The sequence below is a fragment of the Sorex araneus genome, chromosome X, assembly GCF_027595985.1.
Source record: "Sorex araneus isolate mSorAra2 chromosome X, mSorAra2.pri, whole genome shotgun sequence".
NCBI lineage: Eukaryota > Metazoa > Chordata > Mammalia > Eulipotyphla > Soricidae > Sorex > Sorex araneus.
In genome coordinates, this window is record NC_073313.1 from 281,367,013 (window position 1) to 281,379,073 (window position 12,061).

Genomic DNA, 12,061 nt, shown 5'->3' on the forward strand with positions numbered 1-12,061 from the left:
GTGCACATCTAAATACAGGACCAGGTCAAACAGAAGGGAAATCTGAACCTGATGAGAGGTGTTTTGATCAAGAAATAGGGGCCCTGGTATTATACAATGGGGATAATCACTGTCTGGAATCTAAACCAGCCTAAAGGCATGAAGGCCTCTGAGACACAGAAGCCAGTCTAGGAAAATCATTGAGATGCAAAACTCCAGGATCCAAGGAAGGCTAAACTTCCTGGGAGGAAAAGTCAGCACTGGAAGGAAGGTTCACAGAGCAGAGCAAAAGACCATCCTCATCTCCAAGTGCACTAGGAGTACCCACACTAGCAACAGATCTGGGGGAGGAGTTTTGGAAAACTGTATATAACTTGGCTGAGTCTTGGCTGCATCTCTCTCAAGGTGCTCATTTTTTTTTTTTTAGGCACACTTTCTCCCATTGGGAATTTGATCTGCATTTCCCTGACAGCTGCAGTTCACTTTTTCCACTGTGGGAAGCCAGTGTTTTTGTTTGTTTGTTTCTCTCTGCTTCCTCCTTTCCCTCCTCTCCCTTCTTCTCCCCTCCCTCAGTCTCCCCTCCCATCTCCTCTCCCCTTCTTCTCTTTCTCCCTCTTTACCCTCTCCTAATTTCCCAAATGAAATTATTTGACTTCATAAATGTATGTTATTTCACTATTTGTCTGGGAAATTCTTTTCTTTGAGAGAGGGTGATGGATCTGGAAAGTTTGGGTGACAATAGGACGGCTGAGAGCAAATTCCCGCTCCTTCTTGGGTTGCACAGTGACAAGGTTCTCTGACATGTCAGGTGGCAAGAAATTGAACCCAGATGCAGTTCAATACAGATGCAGACCAGCTTTGGGGGATACTGACACATCAGCTCTGTACCCTGTGGGTGCTTCCCTGGTGAGTGAGGTGGTGGGGAGAGAAGCAGACACTTCCTTCTGGCGGCAGCCCTCTCTTTCCTCAAGACTTCACATTAGACAGTAAGAAACCCTGCTTCTTTGGAGAGTGGGGGAGTCACCACATATATAATTGTACTAAAAATAATACTGGTAAGCATCTTCACGTGTCAGGAATGTTACAAGCTTCACCTGCTGTACATTACACGGAGCAGGTTCAGGTCTCACTTCATGGATGATTGAGCAAATTAAGAAAGAGGCTTGGGGAAGGTCACCTCTCAGTGCCTAACTAATTCTGCAAACAACTAACTTTAGCTTTTGTGGCACAATTTTTCACTAGCCCCAATGGTAACCAATTTATAGTTATTTTATAGATTTTATGGATTTTTCTCACTGATTCGGTGCTGAACATCAATGTTTTTAGTTTTAGTGTCTAGGTATACAACTTATAGACATGGCACATTGAATGCATAAAGTTATTTAGAGAATATATCATAAAACATAATTAATGGGAGTCACTATCATTTATTATTGCAATAAACTTGCTTCTTTAACATCCTAAGTCCATTCTCTGCCTAGAGAAAAATAGAAAAATCTGCTCCATTTGAACTTCGAAATCGACTCCATTTATTGATGCTCATGCTATCTGAAAAACCAGAAGTTTCATGCTAATAATAGACCTTTTCTTTGAGAAACTTGGCCCTGAAATGTCCTCTAAGTTGACTGTCAGGAGGCTTCTGACAGTGGCTGCAGAAGACACTCCATCATGAAAATGTGCTCTACTTTTCAGCACCAAATTAATATCTCTGCCCTGCACATTGCTCAAAATGGTCATTTCCTTCACACAGTAATGTTTTATTATTCATGTCATCAGATTCACAATGTGAGATTTATTTATGGGGAGCATTTCATCAATTACAGAACATAAAGTATGTTCGTGTCTCCCAAAGGCCTTTGTGACACCTTAAATAAGTTCAGAAGAGTTGAGGGAATTACCAAACACACAAGTCTCCTGAAAACCATCAAAGCTGCATTTTTGGAACAAAAGAAGAAAATGGATGGCTGAAGTTTAACAAGGGATGGACTCCTTCACCTTGTGACTTGTTAAATGTATTTTTATTATAACCCAGGGAAGTGGATCCCTTAATTTTGTTTTAGGATTATGACCCTGGGAATATATTGCCCAGATGATGAAGTATGAAAAACAAGAGAGTTTGATAATAACTCATACAAAATATAATATAAAACCTGATATTTATGTGCTACATATTTGCCCTGACATACCATCTGCCATTATTGCCTTACTGAAATCTATTTTCCATACAGCATCCAACATAACCTCAAATAGTAAATCATATTCTAATATTCCTCCATTCACTTATCTCTGTTCTAGGAATAAAATCAAAACTCCTGTTATATTCCATAGAATCCTACATATTCTAATCTCACTCTCCCTAATGAGTGCAATTTATAGCTTAAAAATTGGCTCCAAGTACATACAGCTCTGGGATTATCTTCCAAGGTTCTCTGCTATCATAAACCTACCCTACTTTAGTTCATTAAACTGATTGCTCTAGTGGTAAATATAGTGTTTTTTTCTTGTATAATTTTTCAATGGCTTTGTGTTCAAGATCTTTATATTTATACCATTAGTACTCCGTGTACTGCCTTAAGAAGAAAGGATTAACTCTGGTACAATCCCCAGGACCACATATGGTCCCCCACTCAGTACCCTGCCCTCCAAGAGTGATCCCTAAGCACTGCTGGGTGCAGCCCTAGGAAAAAAAAACTATATTTATTTATTTATATATCTATATGTATATTTCGGACTGGAGGGATAGCACAGCGGGTAGGGTGTTTGCCTTGCACATGGCCGACCTGGGTTCGACTCCTCCATCCCTCTCCAAGAGCCCGGCAAGCTACCTTGAGTATCCCGTCCTAACGGCAGAGCCTGGCAAGCTCTCCGTGGCATATTCCATATGCCAAAAGCAGTAACAACAAGTTTTTCACAATGGAGACGTTACTGGTGCCCGCTCAAGCAAATCAATGAACAACGGGATGACAGTGCTACAGTGCTATACTGTCTCAGGTAATGAGATCATAGCATTACTAAAAAAGGAGAGCTTTGAAAAATAAAATCTGTTGACGAATATAAACATGCCTGTGTCTCCCTATCTCTCAACTCTCTTCTTAACTCTGCATGATCCTATAAAATTTTATTTCCCCAGAAATAGTTTTGCACTATACCTTTAGGAAACAACTCTTATACAAAGGCAACAGGCACTGACAACTCACTCGAGGGGCAGGGGGAGTTGAGGATGGTGCAATGGCACATTGGTGGGAGGGAGCTGACGCTGCCGGCCATGTGGTACTGGAATATTTGATGTTATATGCACAAGACCTTGCCATTCTTAAAGTTGTAGATCACGGTGGCTAAAATATTGTTTTCAAAGTCATTCTGTGAAACTTCTTTGTAGAGATCTAGCTGGAACTTTTTCAGTTTTACAGTCAGCAGCCCGGGGCATGAGCAGCACCATATAGTCAGGCTCTCATTTTGAACCACCACCCTGATTGGCCAAGATCAGAGGAATGAACCCTTGGGCTCCAGAGCCCCTTAGAGAGACAACCCCCTCCAATGAAAATCCCTCAACAGACTAATGAATAGGCATGTATAATCCAATTCTTCTCATAAAGTCAGAAGCATATTTTTCCCACTGAATGTTAAACAGGCACATAGCATCAGAATTCTAACAATATACTCTCATTCCTTGGAAATGCTGAGGAAGCAATCCATACACCATCTCGAAGCTCAACCATATGCACACTGCTGAGTTCTTGGCAGTGCCCGGCATGAGCCACCAAATTTAAGGATTTCATTCAAACCACTGAATGTCTCCACAAGAATTCAATGCAAACTACTCTTTGCTGTACTTCATAAAGTCTAAAAATATGACATAAAATAAATTATCAAACTTATACATTCCATCCCCTTTTTTTCTCACATCATAGAACAAACTTTGGTTCCTGGTGCAAAGTAAATTTGATGGAACAATCATGTCATCTTCAATAAAAATCAGATATCAAGGAACCCCAAACCATTTGACAAAATAAATGTGTAAAGTTCAAATACAGTCAAGATATAGACCCTAGATGCAAGTGAAGTTTGTGGTGCAATTGGTGAGGTAGTTACAGTTGAATTGAGTTGGCTCCAAATTCATATGTTGAAGTTCATGCCATGGTAACAGTGTAAAATAATTGTATTTTGTGGTCTTTCTTCCAGATATCTTGACATTGGACTTCTCAGTCTCTAGGTTTGTGAGAAATAAGTTCCTGTTGTTCAAATGACTCATTCAGTGGTATTTAGCGAGAGCAGCCTGAGATAAGGCAGCAGTACAGCATTTTGAACTCCACCTTTATTTTGCAGAGGCTGCAGTACATATTTGAACACTTATTAGTTATATATCTTGTGGGAGTTTCTTAGGCTTAGCCTATAAGTATATTTCCCTCAAATATTATTGTGAAGTTTCAGTAGAAAAACAGAGTATAAAATATTTGACATTATCCCATAAATGGCCCAAAGATGCATTTGCAACCAAGCACTCAACAAGTCTGGCTAACTGACAAGTGATAGGCACATATACAGAAAAGCTATAAGGTTTTGAGAAGAAAAAGGTCCCTTTCCACCAAGTAAAGGCTGTTTAGAGGGACCGCTCAGGATGGGAGATGCGTGCCCAAAGTAGACTATAGACCAAGCATGATGGTCACTCAATACTTACATTGCAGAGCATAAAACCTTAAAGGAGAAAGAGAGCAAAAGGAAATGTGCCTGTTACAGAGGAGGAGAGGGGAGGGCGGGGGGAATGGAGGGATGGGAGGGATGCTAGGAACATTGGTGGTGGGGAACAGGCACTGGTGGTGGGATGGGCACTTGATCCATTGTATGACTGAAATGTAAGCCCCAAAATTTGTAAGTCTGTAACTATGCCCCATGATGATTCGTTAAAAATAAATATTTTTAATAGTTTGAAACAGTTTAGAGTCCTTTAAATGTAAAGGGAAACATAGGTAAGAATAGAATAGGCAAATGTCATGACTTCATCCTTCAAGGGTGCCTGCTGTTTGGCTATATAAAAATATGTGCCCATTGGATTCTGATGTGCTTCCTAAGTGTCCTTAATTTCTCTGTCAACTTAAACAATAACACACCTGCTGGGAACCAGGGTTGGGGGAACAATATTGTATTGAATAAATGTGAGATCACTGATGGCTACCCAGGCCACCCCCAAAAAAATAAAAAATAAATAAAAATAAAAATAAATAAAAAATTTTAAAAGAGTCCCTTTGATGGGAATTTAAAGAATAACTGTGACTCTCTAAACTGTATTTTAGACAGGTTCTTCCTAACTATAGGCAACCCCCACTTCTCTAGGCTCATTTACTTTAGAAGACCTGTAATTATATTTTTTACTGCCCTTTTGAAATGTATATAAATCTCCTTAAAAGCCTCTTGCCAGTTTTATGATCTAAGAAATGTCTTTCTTGAGGTACAGGGAGTTAACTCCTGGAAATATAATTTGTGAGAAAGGAGCATCTCCATATCCTAGTTCCTGTGATATACAGAAGCCTGCGAAGGTGAGGATATTGTTCCAAGTCGTGTGTCTGCCATGAACAAAAGAAAGTTTACTTTCTCTCTGAGTAAGATTAATAAGCAAACAGAGATAAACCCGGAGCTGCTGAGCGCGAATCCGACCCTCTGCACCTAAAGACTTTGACTCCAAAGATGTAACACATTCGGGCATCCAGCGCGGCACCCGAGAGTGATGCACTGGGACACCAAACTGGGCTACAACTCGGTGCTGCTGGGGGTGGATTTTTTTTTTCCTCCCCACCCTGTCTTCCTGCATGGAAAGCGGCGGGCTGGCGGCACCATGTGGCAGGCGCCATCTTCTGATTCCAGACCCACAGGTATTTGGATTTGACTTTGGGGGCTCCCAGGAACTCATGGGAAGGGGGCGTAACCGGCACGCCCTCGGCCCAGATAAACCCGGAGCTGCTGAGCGCGAATCGGACCCTCTGCGCCTAAAGACTTTGACTCCAAAGATGTAACACATTCGGGCATCCAGCGCGGCACCCGAGAGCGATGCACTGGGACACCAAACTGGGCTACAACTCGGTGCTGCTGGGGGTGGATTTTTTTTTCCTCCCCACCCTGTCTTCCTGCATGGAAAGCGGCGGGCTGGCGGCACCATGTGGCAGGCGCCATCTTCTGATTCCAGACCCACAGGTATTCGGATTTGACTTTGGGGGCTCCCAGGAACTCATGGGAAGGGGGCGTAACCGGCACGCCCTCGGCCCAGATAAACCCGGAGCTGCTGAGCGCGAATCCGACCCTCTGCACCTAAAGACTTTGACTCCAAAGATGTAACACATTCGGGCATCCAGCGCGGCACCCGAGAGCGATGCACTGGGACACCAAACTGGGCTACAACTCGGTGCTGCTGGGGGTGGATTTTTTTTTTTCCTCCCCACCCTGTCTTCCTGCATGGAAAGCGGCGGGCTGGCGGCACCATGTGGCAGGCGCCATCTTCTGATTCCAGACCCACAGGTATTCGGATTTGACTTTGGGGGCTCCCAGGAACTCATGGGAAGGGGGCGTAACCGGCACGCCCTCGGCCCAGATAAACCCGGAGCTGCTGAGCGCGAATCGGACCCTCTGCGCCTAAAGACTTTGAACTCAGAGACTTCTTACAGCAATGCACTGGGACTGTGAGCTGGGCTATGTAATTTCTGGCAGAATTTTCCCTGGACTTTGTGCGGAAATCCAAAACCGCGCGGACGCTTCTGCGGACTTAACATTTATAATTGTCAGCAATGTGAAAGGGTTCCATTTGAACAGGTCTGACTTGGGGGGGAAACTCCAAATAATAACAGTAAGTTTTTGATTGAAAATATTGAAGGTTTTTAATGTAGCAGCCACTTCTGGACTGTGAACTAAGCAAAAGCCCCACGCTGGCCGACGTGGCGTGGCGTACACCATACTATGAGGCGCAGGCAGGGGGATGAGGGGGAAAAAGAAAAATACAAAAAAAAGGAAAAAGAGAAAAAAAAAAAAGAGAGAGAGAGTTATGTCAACTATAGTGAGTTTTGTGTTGAATTATGGAATGTAATCAGGGTAAAGAGAAAATGAAGTGAAATTCATTAGTTATACAGTAGGGGGTAGGGGGTGGGGGCGGGGGGTATACTGGGGTTTCTGGTGGTGGAATATGGGCACTGGTGAAGGGATGGGTGTTTGAATATTGTATTACTGACATATAAACCTGAGAACTTTGTAACTTTCCACATGGTGATTTAATAAAAATTTAAAAAAAAAAAAAAAAAAGAAAACCAGGAAAAAAAAAAAAATAAGACAAAAATAAAAACATAAAAAAAAAAAAAGATTAATAAGCAAACATAACTTCATTCCCTCAAACTCAACACTTTGTTTCAGTGAATTGAATTTCATCTCTCTCTCATATTGTAATAATCTTGAATAAAGTTTTCTTACTTAATTTTAATACGATTTTTTTTGTAGTTTGACAGAATACAGATGATATACTACTTGAGATATCTTGTACCTTCAACTGGATTGTCAATGCATATAGCTTTGCTGTGGTACTAATGCTTACATAAAACTCGTAATTAAATTTTTATAATTTCAACAGTTATTTTAGAGAATACTCTGAAATTTTTTCTACACTCTCTTTGAAGTTTTAAATCTGAAAACCCTGTAGTAACATTAAACACTCAATGAGTCTGAAATCTTGTAGATATTTTTAGGAAATGTATTAGAGAGTTAGTCCTTTGACCACGTGGTAGCTTTGCTCATAAACTTTAAACACTACCTACTATGGAACAGTTTTTTAAAGTACTCCTTCACACATAGTAAAGATGAACATAGCAAAACAATCTTTTATACTAAGCAATTCCATATGTGTGATATCCAAATGATTCAGTAGAAATTGCATTTAACTCTATTACTAAGGTGCAACATTTCACAAACTTATATAAAGAAACCAACATGTTTAGATTGACTTCTCTACTCATGGTATTACATTATTATTCTTAATGTAGTATTGAAGATTTCAATATATTTTTAGTAAGCAGAATGAGTTATAAGTGAAATCTGTACAAAAATCCCAAATGACTGTGTCTCTGAATTACCCTGCTACTACTACTGGTCTAATTTTCTATTTTAATCATGATTCAGAAATTGTAAGTATAAATTAATAAAATTCCATTTTCTTAGATTTGGAGGAACTTTTTCTTGTAATAAGTACATTCCCTTAGGCACCCACAAAAGACAGAATTTTGAAACCTCTTACTCAATGAAGATGAAAAGAATGAACAAATATCACTATGCCAATTGTTGCAGTAAATCGCTTGCTCTTCCTTCCATATCCCTAATTGTATACTTAGGAAATATCAATGCACAAAGAAGAGGGAGGCAATTTATCTCATCCAAATGCATCATATAAAATGACCAAGTGCTATTAAGTACTAGAAATGTGTCTCAAAAGACACTTTACATCTGCATCATTTTGGGTTATTTGGAAGTTCAATCCTTTTAGTAAGCAGTACTGAAAAGTAAATGTAGTTCCTAGCCCTTAATTCACCACCCATATCACAGGCATTTTTATTGGTGACAATGTGTCTTGGTCTTGGCTAGTTCCTAATAAATGTCTCCTAAATTTGTTAGCAAAATATTAACTCTGATAAAATTAGAGACACAATAGCCCATGTCCAATTATTCAAAAGAATGAATAGATTATCCCTTGTAATAGAATGTACTAAAACAGAACTCACTATAGGGCTTCAAATATATACTATTCAATTTGAAAAATTATTTTATTTATTTATTTTTTTTTGCACTTAGGTAATTTTTTTTTTTTTACAGTTACGGATTTATACACATTTGTGCTTATGCTTCCCTCATACAAAGTTCGGGAACCCATCCCTTCACCAGTGCCCATACTCCACCACCAGTAAACCCAGCATCCCTCCTATCCTCCCCAATCCCATCTCCCCCCACCCCACCCTGTCACTGTGGCAGGGCATTCCCTTCTGTTCTCTCCCTCTAATTAGCTATTGTGGTTTGCAATAAAGGTGTTGAGTGGCCACTGTGCTCAGTCTCTAGCCCTCATTCAGCCCGCAACTCCCTTCTCCCGAATGGCCTTCGACTACATTATAGTTGGTGACCCCTCCTCTGAGTTGCCCTTTTCCCAGAATGTGAGGCCAGCCTCCAAGCCATGGAGTCAACCTCCTGGCACTTGTTTCTACAATTCTTGGGTGTTAGTCTCCCACTCTGTTATTCTATATACCATAGATGAGTGCAATCTTTCTATGTCTGTCTCTCTCTTTCTGACTCATTTCACTCAGCATGAAACTTTTCATGCCGATCCACTTAAATAAAAAATTCATGACCTCCTTTTTTCTAACAGCTGCATAGTATTCCATTGTATAGATGTACCAAAGTTTCCTCAACCAGTCATCCATTCTAGGGCATTTGGGTTGAAAAATCATTTTAGAGAATAAAAATTTTAGATATGTGTAGGATGGCACAGCCTCAGGTAGTTTAGGTTTATTGGGTTGTTCCCATCACAGTTATCCCATTCCTCTGTGTTTATTTGTAACTTCTTTCTTTGTGTTCTGTTGACTTGTAAATACTGTTTTTTTTTTCTCTTTGAATCCTTTGCATAGTTTATTCAGAGCCATGGCCTTTTGTATGGGCACAGGAAGATTGCAGCAAATGCTATGCTTTTGTAACCTGGGAGTCATTTGACTCTACATGATATTTTACTGCTGGGCATCTGTTCTCTCAACCTAAGACTCAGCTGCCTTTACTTCCTAGCACCCCCAAAAGCAGGGTCCCGATGAGGGACAGGACGGACCCAGGGCAAGCATTGAGTTATGTGCTACCCTGGCATCGAGATGGGCCTGGCCAAAGTGCCTGATGCTTAACTATAAGTTAAGAGCTTGGTCATGGACAAATGCTTTCAAGATCCAAAAAGTAATAACTAGATTCGGACCCTGCTAGGGTGGGGAATGATTAATCTGGCCTGAGCGCTGTAGTCTGAGTCTGTGGCAAGATGTTCCCAAGAGAGCTGCCCTATAAGCCTCAATGTATCTCTTACTGTGTCCATACAAAAATAACTAGTATTAAGATGTCGATTGAGTTTTTGGACTGAGGGAAGGAGAAAAACACCTTAAGAGGTATTGCCCCCCCTCCCCCTCCCCAGCAATCAGGAAGGGCTTTGGAGTGCCTCTAGGTGGTGTTTCCTTTGAACCTGGTGGGCCCTCAGGAAGGGCTTCCTTATGTTGATTTTGCTGCATATAGCTTGGGTCCCAAGAGACAAGTAAAGGGGGGGGGGGAGAAACTAGTGAGGAAGGAGGCAGAATCCTGAGAGCTGGGATGGAGGAATGAGGAGCTAGAGTGCAAGAGATGAGAGAGACAAAAGATTGAATAAATGGTAACTAATCAGCAAACAGCTGATCCAGTCACCCTGATCCAGTCCAAACACAGTGGCTCCAGAGCACCGAATGCAGGCGGTGAGATAGAGACACCCTGAGAGCTGGAGAACACACACCCTACAGCAGCCTGCATTTTTTTTTACAGATGTGTGATTCACTAGAACTGATGCCAATTATTATTAAAAATAAGTTTATTTCTATTATTCCTACATAGTTAGAAAAAAATACGATTTTCCTTGTCCCTTCTAGCAGATGGAATATGTAAAGCTTTCTTTTGTTATGTTTGAATTAATTAGGTGGTAGTAGTTAACACTGGAGACAGGAAGATCATGGGGGAAGAGAGATGGCACAGCAGGTAAAGGGCTTGCCCTGCGCATGCTAAATCTTGATTAGATCCTGGGTACTACAAAGGATGCCCTAAGCACTTTCAGAAGTGAACCCTGAGCTAGAACCAGGAGTAAGCCCTGAGCACAGCCGATGTGGTTTCAAAACAAAACCAAAAAGAAGATGGGAAATTAGAAGATCATTTAAAGATTGATCTTTCTTCCCCCACACCTATTTTCTGTTATTTAATTTTTAAGATGGATCTTCTTTCAAAATATAAAGAATAAAGTAGATCATTCAAACTATAAAACCAGTGATGGTAAGAGGATGGAAAGGAAATTCAATTTTTGAGACTTTACATGGAAAGTATGGTTGGGCCAATTGAGGATGAATTTGTAATCTTAGCATTATATATCATGCTTACAAATTTAAGTACTTAAGTCTATATTATAGTAAACTAAAAACTGAATTTTGTCCACTCAAAATTTATGCAGAAACCTTTACTCCCAATGAAATTATATTTGGAGATATGACTGTAATTAGTAATGAAGATTCAATGAGGTCATAATCTACAGGACTGGTGACTTTATAAGAGGGTGAAAAAGAGCTATTGTCCCTTTTTGCCTTTCCTTATCCCTTTCCCTTTCTCCTTTCTCCACTACCCCCACAATCTTCTCTCTTCTTTCTCTTCCTCTACTTTTCTCTGATTTCTTTCATCCTCCCTCTACCCATAAGCTTGTCCCTAAGAAAGCTCAGAAGAGGACACAGAAGAAAGGAAGTTGTCAGCAAGCCAGCAAGAGCCTCACACCAGAACCTTTTCAGTTTTCATGAATATGAAAGAACAGATTTCTATCTCAACTTTCTGTGGGGTTTTGCTACACTAGCTTGAGTGGACTTTATAGAGTAAAAATCAATGTTTGTAACTAAAATCTTGCTACAGCCTTCCATACAAAAAGCTGAGTTTCTTCAAAATTGAGTTTTGTGGGGGGTTTTTTGGTGGGAGGGACCTCATATAAAACATTTGATAATACAGTACAGGCCCACTTTAGTAGCTATAACTTTAAAGTGACTTCAGACTTCTATACCTGGGCTCTATGGATCAATTTCAGAAGAACATTGAAACAGTCAACTTGCACGCAAACTAAACTGTGCACGTAAAGCTTTCTGTGGAAATGGCTTGTGTGTCCCTTGATATTAATAAAAGGAGAGTGACTCAAAAAAATAAATTCAGGTCTCAAGGACACTGAGCACAGCCACTATTGGAGAGATTCTCTGAATTCGTTACTAATCTTCCTTTCTAACACAGGCATATGTTGTTGAATGTCAGTTTGTTGTGAGAAATATGTTGT

At 40.5% G+C, this 12,061-nt stretch overlaps 1 protein-coding gene across 1 annotated transcript in view; it reads right to left on the minus strand.

Annotated features, from left to right (window-relative positions):
• The window catches only part of NRXN1 (neurexin 1), a 1,268,129-nt gene that overhangs the window by 135,388 nt on the left and 1,120,680 nt on the right, over positions 1–12,061 (minus strand).